General features: G+C 40.2%; 1 long non-coding RNA gene across 1 annotated transcript in view; it reads right to left on the reverse strand.

Moving 5' to 3' along the window:
* Nucleotides 1-859: 859 nt before the first annotated feature.
* The window catches only part of LOC307179738, a 143,909-nt gene continuing 127,777 nt past the window's right edge, over nucleotides 860-16,991 (reverse strand). The window contains exon 5 of the long non-coding RNA XR_013825532.1: nucleotides 860-1,128. This is a non-coding gene — a long non-coding RNA (uncharacterized lncRNA). The remainder of the gene's footprint in view (nucleotides 1,129-16,991) is intronic.

Raw genomic sequence — 16,991 nt, forward strand, 5'->3', positions numbered from 1 at the left:
AGCCACATCTTGTATCGCTATACTCCCAGGGCCCAGCACTCTACCAGGCGCAGAGGAGGCACCAGAAAATGGTCATTGACCACGAGTCGACAGACTGATTTGTTTTCAGCTCCACACCCTAGGGCGGATGAACAGCTCCCAGAGAAGGTGAACAAAACCCAGAGGGGTTGGTTAGACAGTCATAGGGGATGGTTCTCCTCTGCTGCACCATTGCTAGGTCTCAAGGATGCAGGAATGGGAGCCTGAGCTTTCCCACAGCTCCAGCGGGCCTCCAGAGGAGGGTGGAGGGAGCTCGTGACTGAGCTGGAGTTACTCCAGGGGCATAAGATTTGGGGCAGAGACCAAATGCTATGATGAGGTTAACGCATATGATGATTAACTTAACTGAATCAAATTAAAGCAGTAACTACCTATTGAGCAACTAGTATGCAGACACTGTAGAAAGAAAGAAATAAAGGGTGGTGTGGTAGAAAGAGGAATGAATGCAAACTCTGCCACCAGCTGGTTACAGACCTCGGGGAAGAGTCTGTCTTTTGGCCCTTAGCTTCTTCAAAGTCATCTACTATGATTTAAAAACTCAATCTCAGGGCTTCCCTGGTGGCGCAGTGGTTGAGAGTCCGCCTTCCGATGCAGGGGACACGGGTTCGTGCCCCGGTCCGGGAGGATCCCACATGCAGCGGAGCGGCTGGGCCCGTGAGCCATGGCCTCTGAGCCTGCGCGTCCGGAGCCTGTGCTCCGCAACGGGAGAGGCCACAACAGTGAGAGGCCCGCGTACCGCAAAACAAAACAAAACAAACAAACCAAAAAACTCAATCTCAGCCCTAAATGGATGAACGTTAACTGACAGTAAAAAACAAACAAACAAAAACTCACTTGCTCCTTTGTCCGAGATGATGATCACAAGGACGCCGCCAGTGTCTACGAGCTCGGAGAAGCCCCTCATATCCACGGGAGGGGAACAGCCAATGAAAGGAGGCCTTGCCTGGCAGCTGTTCCAGGCTCTGGCTCCTGAGAATCGTGTCGCCCTCTGCGCTGCATCACAAGAGCTGGGCTGAACAGCGGTCAGGCTGGGAAATCGGTGCCCAGGGGCTTGAGGGGGCAGCTCTATTCTCCGGGATGCAGTAGGCTCTGGGGATAGAAGAAACAAGGAGGTTCCAACCTGTTCCCGACCAACAGGCAAGAGAAAATTGTTTTCTTTCTTCCTCTCTTGCTAACCTGACAGTGGGATCCATCTGTAGCCTGTGAGTCAGAGAATCAGGCTCATTATTTCTGCTCTATAAAAACACCTTCTGAACCTTGGTTATTTTCATTGTGCTTTTGTACAGTCGAACATAAAATGTCTAAAGGGAACTAAACCCATGCTAATTCTACATGCTAAGTGGACATACTTCACGTACAAAAAGGAGCATATTTCTGAGCTCCGTGGTATAATGAGCAGTTCAACATCAAGGTGGAGTGTCAGCGATTAAAAAAAAGAAAAACTAAATAACATGTAAACTCAATTAGCATCATTAGCAAACTTGCCACATCCTAGGCAGCGCTGATATTAGACCACAAACAAAAATAAATGAATCACAACCTAACAACCAACCAACCAACCCACAAAACAAAAAACCAAGAAAGGATCAAAACATAATTTTAATCGATTTTGTAGATTAAATTGATAGCTTGATAACAGAGTTACAAAATGACGCTATTTGAAAAATAAGATCTCCGCCAATAAAAACATATTTCTAATGCTCTGGTTAGGTTTGCAATGGCTACAAATGCAAATAAGTTTAGAGAAAGTCAAGTCAGAGTTGTCAAATGCAAGTCAATATACTTTTCTTATTCTCCTTAAAATTACTACCTGCAGCCTCTCAGTGTTATGAATGCTGAATTCTTGCTCTAGTTGATGATATCCTGGACAGGCCTCCCTCAGAGGGGCTCCTTCACTCATTCCTTACATTTTAAGGAAGAACTTGGGGACCAGAGTCCAACGCCTGGATCCTGCATTTAGCTCTTCCACTAACTGTGATTCTGTACTAGTTACATCACCTTTCTACGCTCAAATTCCTTCATTTGTAAAATTATCTGTAAAATTACAAAATGATGTTGGAGTGTCTCTAGGTAACTTTTACACTCTGAAGTTGCTCAATTTTATGTCAAACAGACGTAACGCCAAAATTCTAATAAATTAGACACTAGAGAGACTCCATGAACTCTTTCTGGCCACATGACAACTACTGAACACACATGAGACTCTAATACCAATACTCAATCATAAAAATTATTTTGTTAAGATGTAGAAACACAACTTAATTATCTACAAAGTGATAATAATAACCCTGGCTATAAAGCCTGTGGTACTTTTCATTAACATTAAAAACTATAATACGGTACTTGTGTAGCAAAAACCTACTACACACACTACTGAGTGTGTCTCTCCTTTACTTTCACACAACCATCACACTCAGAACGCTACGGACTCTACCGTGTGGGAGTTTCAAGCCATTCTATGCAACACTAGCTGGGGGTTCTACAATTTAATAACTCAAATCTGACACCATTTACTGGGAGATGGCGTCAGATTCCACAGGTTAAGGGCTCCATCCCGCAAGATTGCCCTCATCCCACTTCAGACACCGATAGCAAAGCCAGTTTGTCACTTGTGCTTCTGAGCAATTGGCTATACATCAGACGTTCCCATGATCCCTTCTCAGGTTCATTAATTTGCCAGAGCAGCTTACAGACTCAGGAAAACAGTTTATTTACTGTTTACCAGTTTATTTTAAAAGGATATGATAAAGGACACAGATGAACACCCAGGCGGAAGAGATGTGTAGGACAGGTGTGTGGGAAGAGGCGGAGCTTTCATGCCCTGTGCAGGTGTGCCACTCTCCCAGCACCTCCACGTGGCCACCACCTAGAAGCTCTTCAAACCCCAAACTATTGGAATTTTCATGGAGGGCTTTATCACACAGGGATGATCAATCATTAACTCCACTTGTATCCCCTCTTCCCTCGCTGCAGAAGGGGATGGTGCTGAAAATTCTAAGTTTCTAATCATGGCTTGGTCTTTCTGGTGACCAGCCCCCATTCAGGAACCCACCAAGAGTCATGTTATTAGGACAAAGGACACTGTTTTCATCCAGGAAATTGCAAGGGGTTTAGGAACTCTGTGTCAGGATGGGGGCTCAAAGACCAAATATTAGAACAGAAGATGTTCTCAGTACTCTTATCACTAGGAAATTGCAAGAGTTTTAGGAGCTCTGTTGCAGGAACTTGGGCAGAGACCCAAATATAATTTTTCTGTTATCTCACAGTAGTATTAAAGAAATATCAGCAAGCTTTGTCTCTAACAAAGTAATAATGACCCACACGACAGCTGTCAACTCATTCTAAATTAATTTTTCATGACCTCTAGGTAAATGATTAACTTTCCTGTCCCTGATATGCACAATAGTCTGCTCATTATAAGGAAAAAATCCATCAAACTGATTTATGAGTACATTATAAAAATAAATTGATATCTGTGAGCTGGTGACTTACTGATGAATAGGAGGTTCATCGATAGCATGGGTTTTTCTTTATGAATTTTAGAATTGTATTTATTTTTTTATACAGCAGGTTGTTATTCGTTATCTATTTTATACACATCAGTGTATACATGTCAATCCCAATCTCCCAATTCATCACCCCACCACCACCCCACCACCACCACTTTACCCCCTTGGTGTCCATACATTTGTTCTCTACATCTGTGTCTCTATTTCTGCCCTGCAAACTGGTTCATCGGTACCATTTTTCTAGGTTCCACATATATGCATTAATATACGATATTTGTTTTTCTCTTTCTTACTTACTTCACTCTGCATGACAGTCTCTAGATCCATCCACGTCTCTACAAATGACCCAATTTCGTTCCTTTTTATGGCTGAGTAATATTCCATTGTATATATGTACCACATCTTCTTTATCCAGTTGTCTGTCAATGGGCATTTAGGTTGCTTCCATGACCTGGCTATTGTAAATAGTGCTAGATGAACATTGGGGTGCATGTGTCTTTTTGAATTATAGTTTTCTCTGAGTATTTGCCCAGTGATGGGATTGCTGGGTCATATGGTAATTCTATTTTTAGTTTTTTTGGATGCTAAACTTTTTATTATTTTTTGTTTGTTTTTTTACATCTTTATTGGAGTATAATTGCTTTACAATGGTGTGTTAGTTTCTGCTTTATAACAAAATGAATCAGTTATACATATACTTATGTTCCCATATTTCTTCCCTCTTGTGTCTCCCTCCCTCCCACCCTCCCTATCCCACCCCTCCAGGCAGTCACAAAGCACCGAGCTGATCTCCCTGTGCTATGCGGCTGCTTCCCACTAGCTAGCTACCTTACGTTTGGTAGTGTATATATGTCCATGCCTCTCTCTCACTTTGTCACAGCTTACCCTTCCCCCTCCCCATATCCTCAAGTCTGTTCTCTAGTAGGTCTGTGTCTTTATTCCTGTCTTACCCCTAGGTTCTTCATGACATTTTTTTTCTTAAATTCCATATATATGTGTTAGCATACAGTATTTGCCTTTCTCTTTCTGACTTACTTCACTCTGTATGACAGACTCTAGGTCTATCCACTTCATTACAAATAGCTCAATTTTGTTTCCTTTTATGGCTGAGTAATATTCCATTGTATATATGTGCCACAACTTTTTTATCCATTCATCCGATGATGGACACTTAGGTTGTTTCCATCTCCTGGCTATTTTAAATAGAGCTGCAATGAACATTGGAGTACACGACTCTTTTTGAATTATGGTTTTCTCAGGGTATATGCCCAGTAGTGGGATTGCTGGGTCATATGGTAGCTCTATTTTTAGTTTTTTAAGGAACCCCCATACTGTTCTCCCCAGTGGCTGTATCAATTTACATTCCCACCAACAGTGCAAGAGGGTTCCCTTTCCTCCACATCCTCTCCAGCATTTGTTGTTTGTAGATTTTCTGATGATGCCCATTCTAACTGGTGTGAGGTGATACCTCATTGTAGTTTTGATTTGCATTTTTCTAATAATTTAGTGATGTTGAGCATCTTTTCATGTGCCTCTTAGCCATCTGTAAGTCTTCTTTGGTGAAATGTCTACTTAGGTCTTCTGCCCATTTTTTGATTGGGTTGTTTGTTTTTTTGTTATTGAGTTGCATGAGCTGCTTATAAATTTTGGAGATTAATCCTTTGTCAGCTGCTTCATTTGCAAATATTTTCTCCCATTCTGAGCATTGTCTTTTAGTCTTGTTTATGGTTTCCTTTGCTGTGCAAAAGCTTTGAAGTTTCATTAGGTCCCATTTGTTTATTTTTGTTTTTATTTCCATTTCTCTAGGAGGTGGGTCAAAAAGGATCTTGCTGTGATTTATGTCATAGACTGTTCTGCCTATGTTTTCCTCTAAGAGTTTGATAGTTTCTGGCCTTACATTTAGGTCTTTAATCCATTTTGAGCTTATTTTTGTGTACGGTGTTAGGGAGTGTTCTAATCTCATACTTTTATATGTACCTGTCCAGTTTTCCCAGAACCACTTACTGAAGAGGCTGTCCTTTCTCCACTGTACATTCCTGCCTACTTTATCAAAGATAAGGTGACCGTATGTGCGTGGGTTTATCTCTGGGCTTTCTATCCTGTTCCATTGATCTATATTTCTGTTTTTGGGTCAGTACCATACTGTCTTGAATACTGCAGCTTTGTAGTATAGTATGAAGTCAGGGAGCTTGATTCCTCCAGCTCCGTTTTTCGTTCTCAAGATTGCTTTGGCTATTCGGGGTCTTTTGTATTTCCACATAAATTGTGAAATTTTTTGTTCTAGTTGTGTGAAAAATGCCAGTGGTAGTTTGATAGGGATTGCATTGAATCTGTAGATTGCTTTGGGTAGTAGAGTCATTTTCACAATGTGGATTCTTCCAATCCAAGAACATGGTATATCTCTCCATCTATTTGTATCATCTTTAATTTCTTTCATCAGTGTCTTATAATTTTATGCATACAGGTCTTTTGTCTCCTGAGGTAGGTTTATTCCTAGATATTTTATTCTTTTTGTTGCAATGGTAAATGGGAGTGTTTTCTTAATTTCACTTTCAGATTTTTCATCCTTAGTGTATAGGAATGCCAGAGATTTCTGTGCATTAATTTTGTATCCTGCTACTTTACGAAATTCATTGATTAGCCCTAGTAGTTTTCTGGTAGCATCTTTAGGATTCTCTATGTATAGTATCATGTCATCTGCAAACAGTGACAGCTTTACTTCTTCTTTTCTCATTTGGATTCCTTTTCTTTCTTTTTCTTCTCTGATTGCTGTGGCTAAAACTTCCAAAACTATGTTGAATAAGAGTTGTGAGAGTGGGCAACCTTGTCTTGTTCCTGATCTTAGTGGAAATGGTTTCAGTTTTTCACCATTGAGGACGATGTTGGCTGTGGGTTTGTCATATATGGCCTTTATCATGCTGAGGAAAGTTCCCTCTATGCCTACTTTCTGGAGGGTTTTTATCATAAATGGGTGTTAAATTTTGTTGAAAGCTTTCTGTGCATCGATTGAGATGATCATATGGTTTTTCTCCTTCAATTTGTTAATATGGTGTATCACGTTGATTGACTTGCGTATATTGAAGAATCCTTGCATTCCTGGAATAAACCCCACTTGATCATGGTGTATGATCCTTTTAATGTGCTGTTGGATTCTATTTGCTAGTATTTTGTTGAGGATTTTTGCATGTATGTTCATCAGTGATATTGGCCTGTAGTTTTCTTTCTTTGTGACATCCTTGTCTGGTTTTGGTATCAGGGTGATGGTGGCCTCGTGGAATGAATTTAGGAGTGTTCCTCCTTCTGCTATATTTTGGAAGAGTTTGAGAAGGACAGGTGTTAGCTCTTCTCTAAATGTTTGATAGAATTAGCCTATGAAGCCATCTGGTCCTGGGCTTTTGTTTGTTGGAAGATTTTTAATCACAGTTTCAATTTCAGTGCTTGTGATTGGTCTGTTCATATTTTCTATTTCTTCCTGGTTCAGTCTTGGAAGGTTGTGCATTTCTAAGAATTTGTCCATTTCTTCCAGGTTGTCCATTTTATTGGCATAGAGTTGCTTGTAGTAATCTCTCATGATCCTTTGTATTTCTGCAGTGTTCATTGTTACTTCTCCTTTTTCATTTCTAATTCTACTGATTTCAGTCTTCTCCCTTTTTTTCTTGATGAGTGTGGCTAATGGTTTATCAATTTTGTTTATCTTCTCAAAGAACCAGCTTTTAGTTTTATTGATCTTTGCTATCGTTTCCTTCATTTCTTTTTCATTTATTTCTAATCTGATCTTTATGATTTCTTTCCTTCTGCTAACTTTGGGGTTTTTTTGTTCTTCTTTCTCTATTTGCTTTAGGTGCAAGGTTAGGTTGTTTATTCGAGATGTTTCCTGTTTCTTTAGGTAGGATTGTATTGCTATAAACTTCCCTCTTAGAACTGCTTTTGTTGCATCCCATAGGTTTTGGGTCGTCGTGTCTCCATTGTCATTTGTTTATAGGTATTTTTGATTTCCTCTTTGATTTATTCAGTGATCACTTGGTTATTAAGTAGTGTATTGTTTAGCCTCCATGTGTTTGGTTTTTTTACAGATCTTTTCCCGTAACTGATATCTCGTCTCATAGCGTTATGGTCGGAAAAGATACTTGATACAATTTCAATTTTCTTAAATTTACCAAGGCTTGATTTGTGACCCAAGATATGATCTATCCTGGAGAATGTTCCATGAGCACTTGAGAAGAACGTGTATTCTGTTGTTTTGGGATGGAATGTCCTATAAATATCAATTAAGTCCATCTTGTTTAATGTATCATTTAAAGCTTGTGTTTCCTTACTTATTTTCATTTTGGATGATCTGTCCATTGGTGAAAGTCCATAGTAGGGGTGTTAAGGTCCCCTACTATGAATGTGTTACTGTTAATTTCCCCTTTTATGGCTGTTAGTATTTGCCTTATGTATCAAGGTGCTCCTAGGTTGGGTGCATAAATATTTACAATTGCTATATCTTCTTCTTGGATTGATCCCTTGATCATTCTGTAGTGTCCTTCTTTGTCTCTTGTAATACTCTTTATTTTAAAGCCTATTTTGTCTGATATTAGTATTGGTACTCCAGCTTTCTTTTGGTTTCCATTTGCATGGAATATCATTTTCCATCCCCTCACTTTCAGTCTGTATGTGTCCCTAGGTCTGAAGTGGGTCTCTTGTAGACCGCATATATATGGGTCTTGTTTTTGTATCCATTCAGCCAGTCTGTGTCTTTGGTGGGAGCATTTAATCCATTTACATTTAAGGTCATTATCGATATGTATGTTCCGATTCCCATTTTCTTAATTGTTTTGGGTTTGTTATTGTAGGTCTTTTCCTTCTCTTGTGTTTCTCACCTAGAGAAGTTCCTTTAGCATTTGTTGTAAAGCTGGTTTGGTGGTGCTGAACTCTCTCAGCTTTTGCTTGTCTGTAAAGGTTTTAATTTCTCCATCAAATCTGAATGAGATCCTTGCTGGGTAGAGTTATCTTGGTTGTAGGTTTTTCTCCTTCATCACTTTAAATATGTCCTGCCACTCCCTTCTGGCTTGCAGAGTTTCTGCTGAAAGATCAGCTGTTAACCTTATGGGGATTCCCTTATGTGTTATTTTTCCCTTGCTGCTTTTAATAATTTTTCTTTGTATTTAATTTTTGATAGTTTGATTAATATGTGTCTTGGCGTGTTTCTCCTTGGATTTATCCTGTATGGGACTCTCTGTGCTTCCTGGACTTGATTAACTATTTCCTTTCCCATATTAGGAAAGTTTTCAACTATAATCTCTTCAAATGTTTTCTCAGTCCCTTTCTTTTTCTCTTCTTCTTCTGGGACCCCTATAATTCAAATGTTGGTGCATTTAATGTTGTCCCAGAGGTCTCTGAGACTGTCCTCAGTTCTTTTCATTCTTTTTTCTTTATTCTGCCCTGCAGTAGTTATTTCCACTATTTTATCTTCCAAGTCACTTATCCGTTCTTCTGCCTCAGTTATTCTGCTATTGATTCCTTCTGGAATATTTTTAATTTCATTTATTGTGTTGTTCATCGTTGCTTGTTTCCTCTTTAGTTCTTCTAGGTCCTTGTTAAATGTTTCTTGCATTTTCTCTATTCTATTTCCAAGATTTTGGATCATCTTTACTATCATTATTCTGAATTCTTTTTCAGGTAGGCTGCCTATTTCCTCTTCATTTGTTAGGTCTGGTGCATTTTTATCTTGCTCCTTTATCTGCTGTGTGTTTTTCTGTCTTCTCATTTTGCTTATCTTACTGTGTTTGGGGTCTCCTTTTTGCAGGCTGCATGTTTGTAGTTCCCGTTGTTTTTGGTGTCTGTCCCCAGTGAAGGTTGGTTCAGTGGGTTGTGTTGGCTTCCTGGTGGAGGGGACTAGTGCCTGTGTTCTGGTGGATGAGGCTGGATCTTGTCTTTCTGGTGGGCAGGTCCACGTCTGGTGGTGTGTTTTGGGGTGTCTGTGGCCTTATTATGATTTTAGGCAGCCTCTCTGCTAATGGGTGGGATTGTGTTCCTGTCTTGCTAGTTGTTTGGCATAGGGTGTCCAGCACTGTATCTTGCTGGTCGTTGAGTGAAGCTGGGGGTTGGTGTTGAGATGGAGATCTCTGGGAGATTTTCGCTGTTTGATATTATGTGGAGCTGGGAGTTCTCTTGTGGACCAATGTCCTGAAGTTGGCTCTCCCACCTCAGAGGCACAGCAGTGACACCTGGCTGTATCCTCATTTCTTAAAAATCCATCATTGGTTCTTTCTAAACTCAAAGTTAGCAGAAACTAATGTTTTCATATACGTGAGCTAATGCAAATACATGAATTTCACAGACACCACTTGGAAAATTTGACCTTTGGATTGATTTTACTGTGCCTTCAATTTCTTGCATTCTACTGCAGGTAGAAAGTGTTTATAACAAAATGTTCCTTACCACTTGCAAAACCGTTTCTGCTATCCTGGTAAGATATTTATTTTTAAAATAAGTGTTCTCATGCTAGCACAAAATGATGCTATAAATAAGGCTTCTGTTGTTGATGCTGTTGTTTTTGTTTTACTTCTTTTTCCTCTGCTACTTTTTTCCTCTAGCCACTGGTTCTTATGAGATTTGATTTTAGGACAAAAGGCCATTAAACTAGGTAATAATATTCTAGCATTGGTTTCACAAGAGGATTAATTATTTATTTGCAGATATTCTCCAGAAGTCAGGTTTTCTGTCATTTCCATGCAGATTGTTATTTCGCTAATGACGAAATAGTATAACTTAATTTCTTCAGTAAAACAGAATTATTAAGAAATGCAGGAAAGCTGTGTTTGGGATGGCACGTGGACACGTTCACCTCCTGTGGGAGAGTTTTGTCTGTTGCAATTTGCCATAAGAAAGAGCAGATTGCCTATAGTTTCTATCTGCCTATCTGTAAACATTCCTTGGTGCTAGTCATCCTGTAGATAATTAGGAAATTTTTATCTTAAATGTATTTTATCCAATAGATTTCCCTTCCTGGCTGTGATTGGCACTGACTCTTTTTCCAAAAGCTGTGTGTTTACCGGGCTCATGCTGATACTAGGGTGGTTCCAGAACTAGAAGATGTCCATTTCCCTCAGTTCTGAATTTTGAAGGGCTCTAAACCAGGGTTGAGAGAAGAACCATGGTGTTTGCATGAGTAGTGCAGTTTGCAACAGTTTACCAATCAGGTTGCTAATTGCCTTGCTGAGACACTTCCTATTGTCTTCTTTAGTAATCTTTATGTTCTAGGTTGCGTTGACCATAGATTGTCTATGATGTTCATTTTAGTCTGATATAACTAGCACAAAATGGCTATGTTTGGGGAGGGGAGGTTTTCTATTTTCTCTGAGCATAGAAATGTCCTGGGTGGGGAAAGGAGCTTTGGATTAAGACCCAGAAGAACCTGAAATGGTGGGTTGACTTGGTCAACATGACCCTTGAGGTTGAGTGTCTGAATTTTGTTTCAGATGATGTTTCCATTGATTCACGAAATCTAACAGGTATCAACTCTTTCTCTTTGCCCTCCAGGAGTGGATTAGGCTATAGACTCTGATTGAAGGGCCCATCTCAATGCCTTCTTCATCACCAAGAGTATCCAGTTGCACATTTTTTTACTTATTGCCCAGAAGCCAGACATGATAACATCTAGTCCCTGTCAGAGGAAGCTTCAGAAGGACTTTAAAATGCAACTAAATGCTCTTCTACATAACTCTAAATAAGGTATTATGTTGTGAGCTCATTTGAATTATGATTCCCAATGCTATTCAAAGACAGTACTATTAATTAAGCACCAGGTATATGAAATATCTCATAAGCTAAACTATTGAAATATCTGGCATTAACCATTGCCTTAAGATGTTAACCTTGGATGGATGATCCTCACACTGCCTAGAACTGGGATTTTATCCAAAACATCTATCTCTCATAAGTCATGATATAAAACAAATACATAGTATTTGTATTTTAAATGCTTTGCATTTTAGTATTTAAAGTATGCATATGTTGTATGCCATTTTGAAGATTAAAATTCTCCAAAGTTAAATGACTTACCATGATTGTTGTAATCTATCACTAGACTTTTCTAATTACATTAATATATAGCCCTATTTTAGGAACATAGTCTAAGAATGGCTATTCTTAGTGAGCCATTACAGAAAGTTGTTATGATTTCTGAAAAAAATTAAACAAATTCCAATGCTATAAAACAGCTCAGAGTCAGTCTGTTGTCCCATTAACTAAGATGGATCAAGAGGACTCTGGTTTCCTACACCCCCAAAAACCAGTACCTCCAAAATTATTCACATACTGGCACACACAGAGAATGATGGAGAAAGTGGAGGAGTCTGCTCACAGCCTGAGATGAATGACCCCAGGGGCCTCTGACCATCTAAAGTCTCCCCCAGCAGCCCCAAGGGCTGAGGGGGTCAATAATTTGGCATATCTGTGACCTATGCTATGTATACCACACCAGATGAGAAACCCTGCCATGTACCTAGAATTCAGGATGGAATTACAATATTAAAATTACACAAGTGCACATGAAGAGATACAAAACATTATTAGTCATTAAGGAAATGTAAATCAAAATCACAATGAGGTACCACTTCACACCCACTAGGGTGGCTAGAATGAAATACATTTTGAAAACAAAACAAAATACAACAAATGTTAATGAGAAGATGTGGAGAAATTGGAGCCTTCATACATTGCTGATGAGAATGTAAAATGGTTCAGCCACTGTGGAAGACAGTTTGACAGTTCCTCAAAAAGTTATATGACCCCGCAATTCCACTCCTAGATATATACCCGAAAGAACTGAAACCAGGTACTCAAACAAGAACATGTGCACACGTGTTCACAGCAGCACTATTCACGATAGCCAAAAGGTGGAAACAACCCAAATGCCCATCAGCAGGTAAAAGAACAAATTGTGCTATATATATTAAGTGGATATTATTCAGCTATTGAAAGAAATGAAGTACTGACGTATGCTACACTATCGATGGACTTTCAAAACATTACGCTGAGTTAAAGAAGCCAGACACAAAATGTCACATAGGTATGATTCCATTTATAAGAACTATCCAGAATGGATAAATCCATAGCCATAGAACCTAGATTAGTGGGTGCCAAGAGCTGACAGGAAGGGGGAGTGGGGAGAAATGGCTTAATGGATAAAGTTTCACTTTGGAATGATGGAAATGTTTTGGAACTAGAGAGAGGTGGTGTTTGCACAACATTGTGAATGTGCTAAATGCTAATGAATTGTTCACTTTAAAATAATTTATGTTACATTAATTTCACCTCAGTCCGTTATTTTTTTAATTACACAAGTGAAGTAGAAGTGGACATTTTTAAGTTCTCCAGTATATTTCATCAATATAAATGCTAGGGATTTCCCTGGTGGTCCAGCGGTAAAGAACCTTCCCTCCAATGCAGGGGACGCGGGTTCGATCCCTGGTCAGGGAACTAAGATCTCACATGCTGCAGGGCAACTAAGCCCGCACGCCACAACTACAAGAGCCCATGAGCCCTGGAGCCCGCGCCACAACTAGAGAGAAGCCCGCAACGAAGAGCCCGCATGCCTCAACGGAGACCTTGCTTGCTGCGACTAAGACCCAATGCAGCCAAAAACAAACAAACAAATAAATCTTTAAAAAAGTATATAGATGCTAAGGCCAATGACTCAGGTGCAAATTTTACTTAAAATTATCCATATGGCCCAGAATGTTTTTTCCCATTAGCTAGAAGAATTATGCCAAGAAAAGAATGCTTTATTCCATTTCAATTGAGCACTCTTAACACCAGCTACTTTAAAAAGAAAAAGAGGTCAGTTTATTGGGTTAAGTGGACAAAGGAGGAAAAGAAGGAAGGTGGGAGAATAGAAGAATCAAGCATTCTCTTCATATTTTCCTACCTTTTCCCTAAAGCAGGATATATTCATGGTCTCTGCATTTGCTGCTCATGGGGGTAGATGTGCTAGAAATGAATGGGACATTAGAAATCTCTCCTGGAACACAGCTGGACTGCAGCCAGGCTCCACTTTAAATTGCTTGCTCCATAGAGAAAAGAATAGTGGTTGTGTCATTTGAACTCCTCTGAAGCAAATGATACACAACAGTGATGGTTAATTTTGTGTGTCAACTTGACAAGAATATGGTGCCCAGTTGTTCGGTCAAACACTAATCTAGATATTACTGTAAAGGTAGTTTTATTTGATGTGATTAACATTTACAATCAGTTGACTTTAAAGCAGATTACCCTCCGTAATGTGCCCCATCCAATCTGTTGAAGGCCTTAAAAGCTAAGACTGAGGTTTCCTGGAGAAGAAGAAATTCTGCCTGAGTTTCCAGCCTTCGGACCCCAAACTGCAAATCCACTTTTACCTGAATTTCCAGCCTACTGGCTTGTGGTACAAATTTAAGACTTGTCAGCTTCCCAACTGCATGAGCCAATTCCTTAACCCTCCAGATAGATAGATAGATAGATAGATAGATAGATAGATAGATAGATAGATGGATGGATGAGGGAGAGAGGGGGTGAGAGAGAGATCCTATTGGTTTTGCTTCTCTGGAGAACACACTAATACTACCACCTCAGCATCACCCCCCTTACACGGATCTTGGGCACAGGTCCTGGCTATTAAAATAAGGCCACTGCCACCTTGCCAATCTCCCTGCTAAGGCCACTACATCAGAAGTAAGTGCGTAGCCCTCACAGGTATATTTACCTTAGACTCACTCACAGAAACCAGGGCTTAATGATTTTTGTTCCCTGATTCATCCTGCTTAGCAAGACAAGGCTTAACGGTACCAAAACCATAGAACACTGGTGTCATCAGGTCTCAGTGACGGCACAAAATGATGGTATGTTTTAAACCAAGTATATTCAATAGCTAAATGTATTCAGTGTTATTTCCTCCAAGAAAATACATTACAACAACATTCAGAAGCAAGAGGCTGACAGCTGTTCTTTTTTCATTATTTTCCAAGATGAGATAATAACAAACAGAACTTTTCAAAAATCCTATACACAGCCTGAATCAAATGAATTTGGAAAAGGCCAGAGTTTTATTTCATCTCATTCCAGGGAGACAGAAGATGTATAATGCAGACTTGTAGGAAAAAGAGCAAAATCAGCTCTTATGTGTGATATGCTGTAACTCAACCAGCTTCTTCAGGGGGAACAAATCTTCATAAGAGACCAGGAGAAAACCACGGTTCTTAGTGTTCTTATAAAATTGAATAGAGATGCTCTTTGTTTGAGATGTTCAGTGTTATTAATAGTCAAGAGAAAAATAAATTAGAAAAATAATGAAACCATTATCACCTATCAGATTTATAAAAATGAAAACATTTAAACCAGCCAGAGCTGATCAGAATGTGGTAAACTTCCATACTGCAGATATTGGTTTCAACTGCTAAAACATTTTGGAAAAAAATTCTGACACTATGGATTATATCTCTTCGCGTTTACAATGCCTTCATTGGTCCAACAATCTCATGGGGAAATAAAAGCATTGGAACGTGGGGATTTATGCACCAGGATATGTATTAAAGCACATATGTAGTTATTAAAAAAACCCCAACAACTGAACATAACCTACACATCTATAAAGAGAGAGTGGGTGAATAAATTAGAACATCATCCTATAAAAGAGAAAGCATCTACCAACAGTAATGAGTTATACCTACAAGCATTAATGTGGAGGGCTGTTCACGAAATATAGTCAAGTGGAAGCATAAGCAGCAGAGAGATGTACAGAGTGTGACTCCACGTTTATAAACATTCTTATGTTGGAGTCAGTATGTTTGTTTGCATATGTTTGCCAAGAGAGAAAAGCCTGGAAGAACACACACCAAAGTGCTTACTCTACTTCAGATGAGATGGAATTGCAGAACGGGGTGAGGGAGGGGATGGGTAAGTTTGTTAATGTTTCATTTTTATGCTTCTGTTTGACTTTGTATTGTATATATTTTAAAATTTTCTGTACATTGTGTTGTTTTGTTTTTGTTTTTTTGCAGTACACAGGGCTCTCACTGTTGTGGCCTCTCCCGTTGCGGAGCACAGGCTCCGGACGCGCAAGGCCAGCGGCCATGGCTCACGGGCCCAGCCGCTCCGCGGCATGTGGGATCTTCCCAGACCGGGGCACGAACCCGTGTCCCCTGCATCGGCAGGCGGACTCTCAACCACTGCACCACCAGGGAAGCCCTGTACATTATGTTTTGACACCTTATAAAACCTTTCTGGCTGTGTAGAGACTGCCCCTCCCTGGTGTGGCCAGCCCTTTGAGACAGCAAAGGGCTCAGCCCAGCTTGCCTGTGACATGCAAACTCACCCGGCCAGGGCCACACTTTCTCTCTCTGGACCTTGCACATCCGCAGGCCACATTCCTCTGCCTTGATCACCCCAAGGCCAGGTACCAGGCAGCTGGGACCACCCGTGTACTTTAGAGCCCGAAGAAATTATTGCAACTAGCCAATTGCGAACTGTTTCCCCTGCCCTGCCTTGGCTTCTCGGGAATGCCCAGTACAGGCTCTGGCCTCGGTTTTCCCCTCGCTCTTGCTTTCTGTCTGCTGACCATCCTGAGGCTTCCCCACATGATCCTGCTCCACGGGCTGTGCTTCCTGTATCGAGGACCTGCGGCAACCATACACTTTGATTCCCTGAGCTTCTCCTGTGTCCCCTCCTGTGGCTGCACGTGACTGACTGTCACCCAAAAGACACAGAACAGGCATGTTATACAACCCTGTAGAAGCTGTCATTTAAAAACATCTAATATTTATTTATTTATCATTAATTGATCTTTAATTGAAGTATAGTTGACTTACACTATTATTAGTTTCAGATGATAACATTCCATAGTTTTATAGATTATACTCTATTTATAGTTATTGTGGGACTTCTCCGGTGGCCCAGTGGGTAGGACTCCATGCTCCCAATGCAGGGGGCCCAGGTTCGATCCCTGGTTGGGTAACTAGATCCTGCATGCATGCCGCAACTAAGAGTCCGCATGCCGCAACTAGGAGCCCGTGTACTGCAACTAAGACCCAGCACAGCCAAAATATTTAAAAAATAAAAAGTAAAGTTATGGTAGAATATTGACTATATTCCCTGTGCTGTGCAATATATCCGTGTAGCTTATTTGTTTTATACATAGTAAAAGGCATCTTATATTTAAATAAACTCTAAAAAAAAAATCTAATATAAAAATTTAACATAGGGACTTCCCTAGTGGCGCAGTGGTTGAGAATCCACCTGCCAGTGCAAGGGACACAGGTTTGAGCCCTGGTCCAGGAAGATCCCACATGCTACGGAGCAACTAAGCCCGTGCGCCACAACTACTGAGCCTGCGCTCTAGAGCCCTCATGCCACAACTACTGAAGCCCGCGCACCTAGAGCCTGTGTTCTGCAGCAAGAGAAGCCACCACAATGAGAAGCCCGCAC

This window comes from Stenella coeruleoalba (assembly GCF_951394435.1).
Source record: "Stenella coeruleoalba genome assembly, chromosome: 21".
In the NCBI taxonomy this organism is placed as follows: Eukaryota; Metazoa; Chordata; class Mammalia; order Artiodactyla; family Delphinidae; genus Stenella; species Stenella coeruleoalba.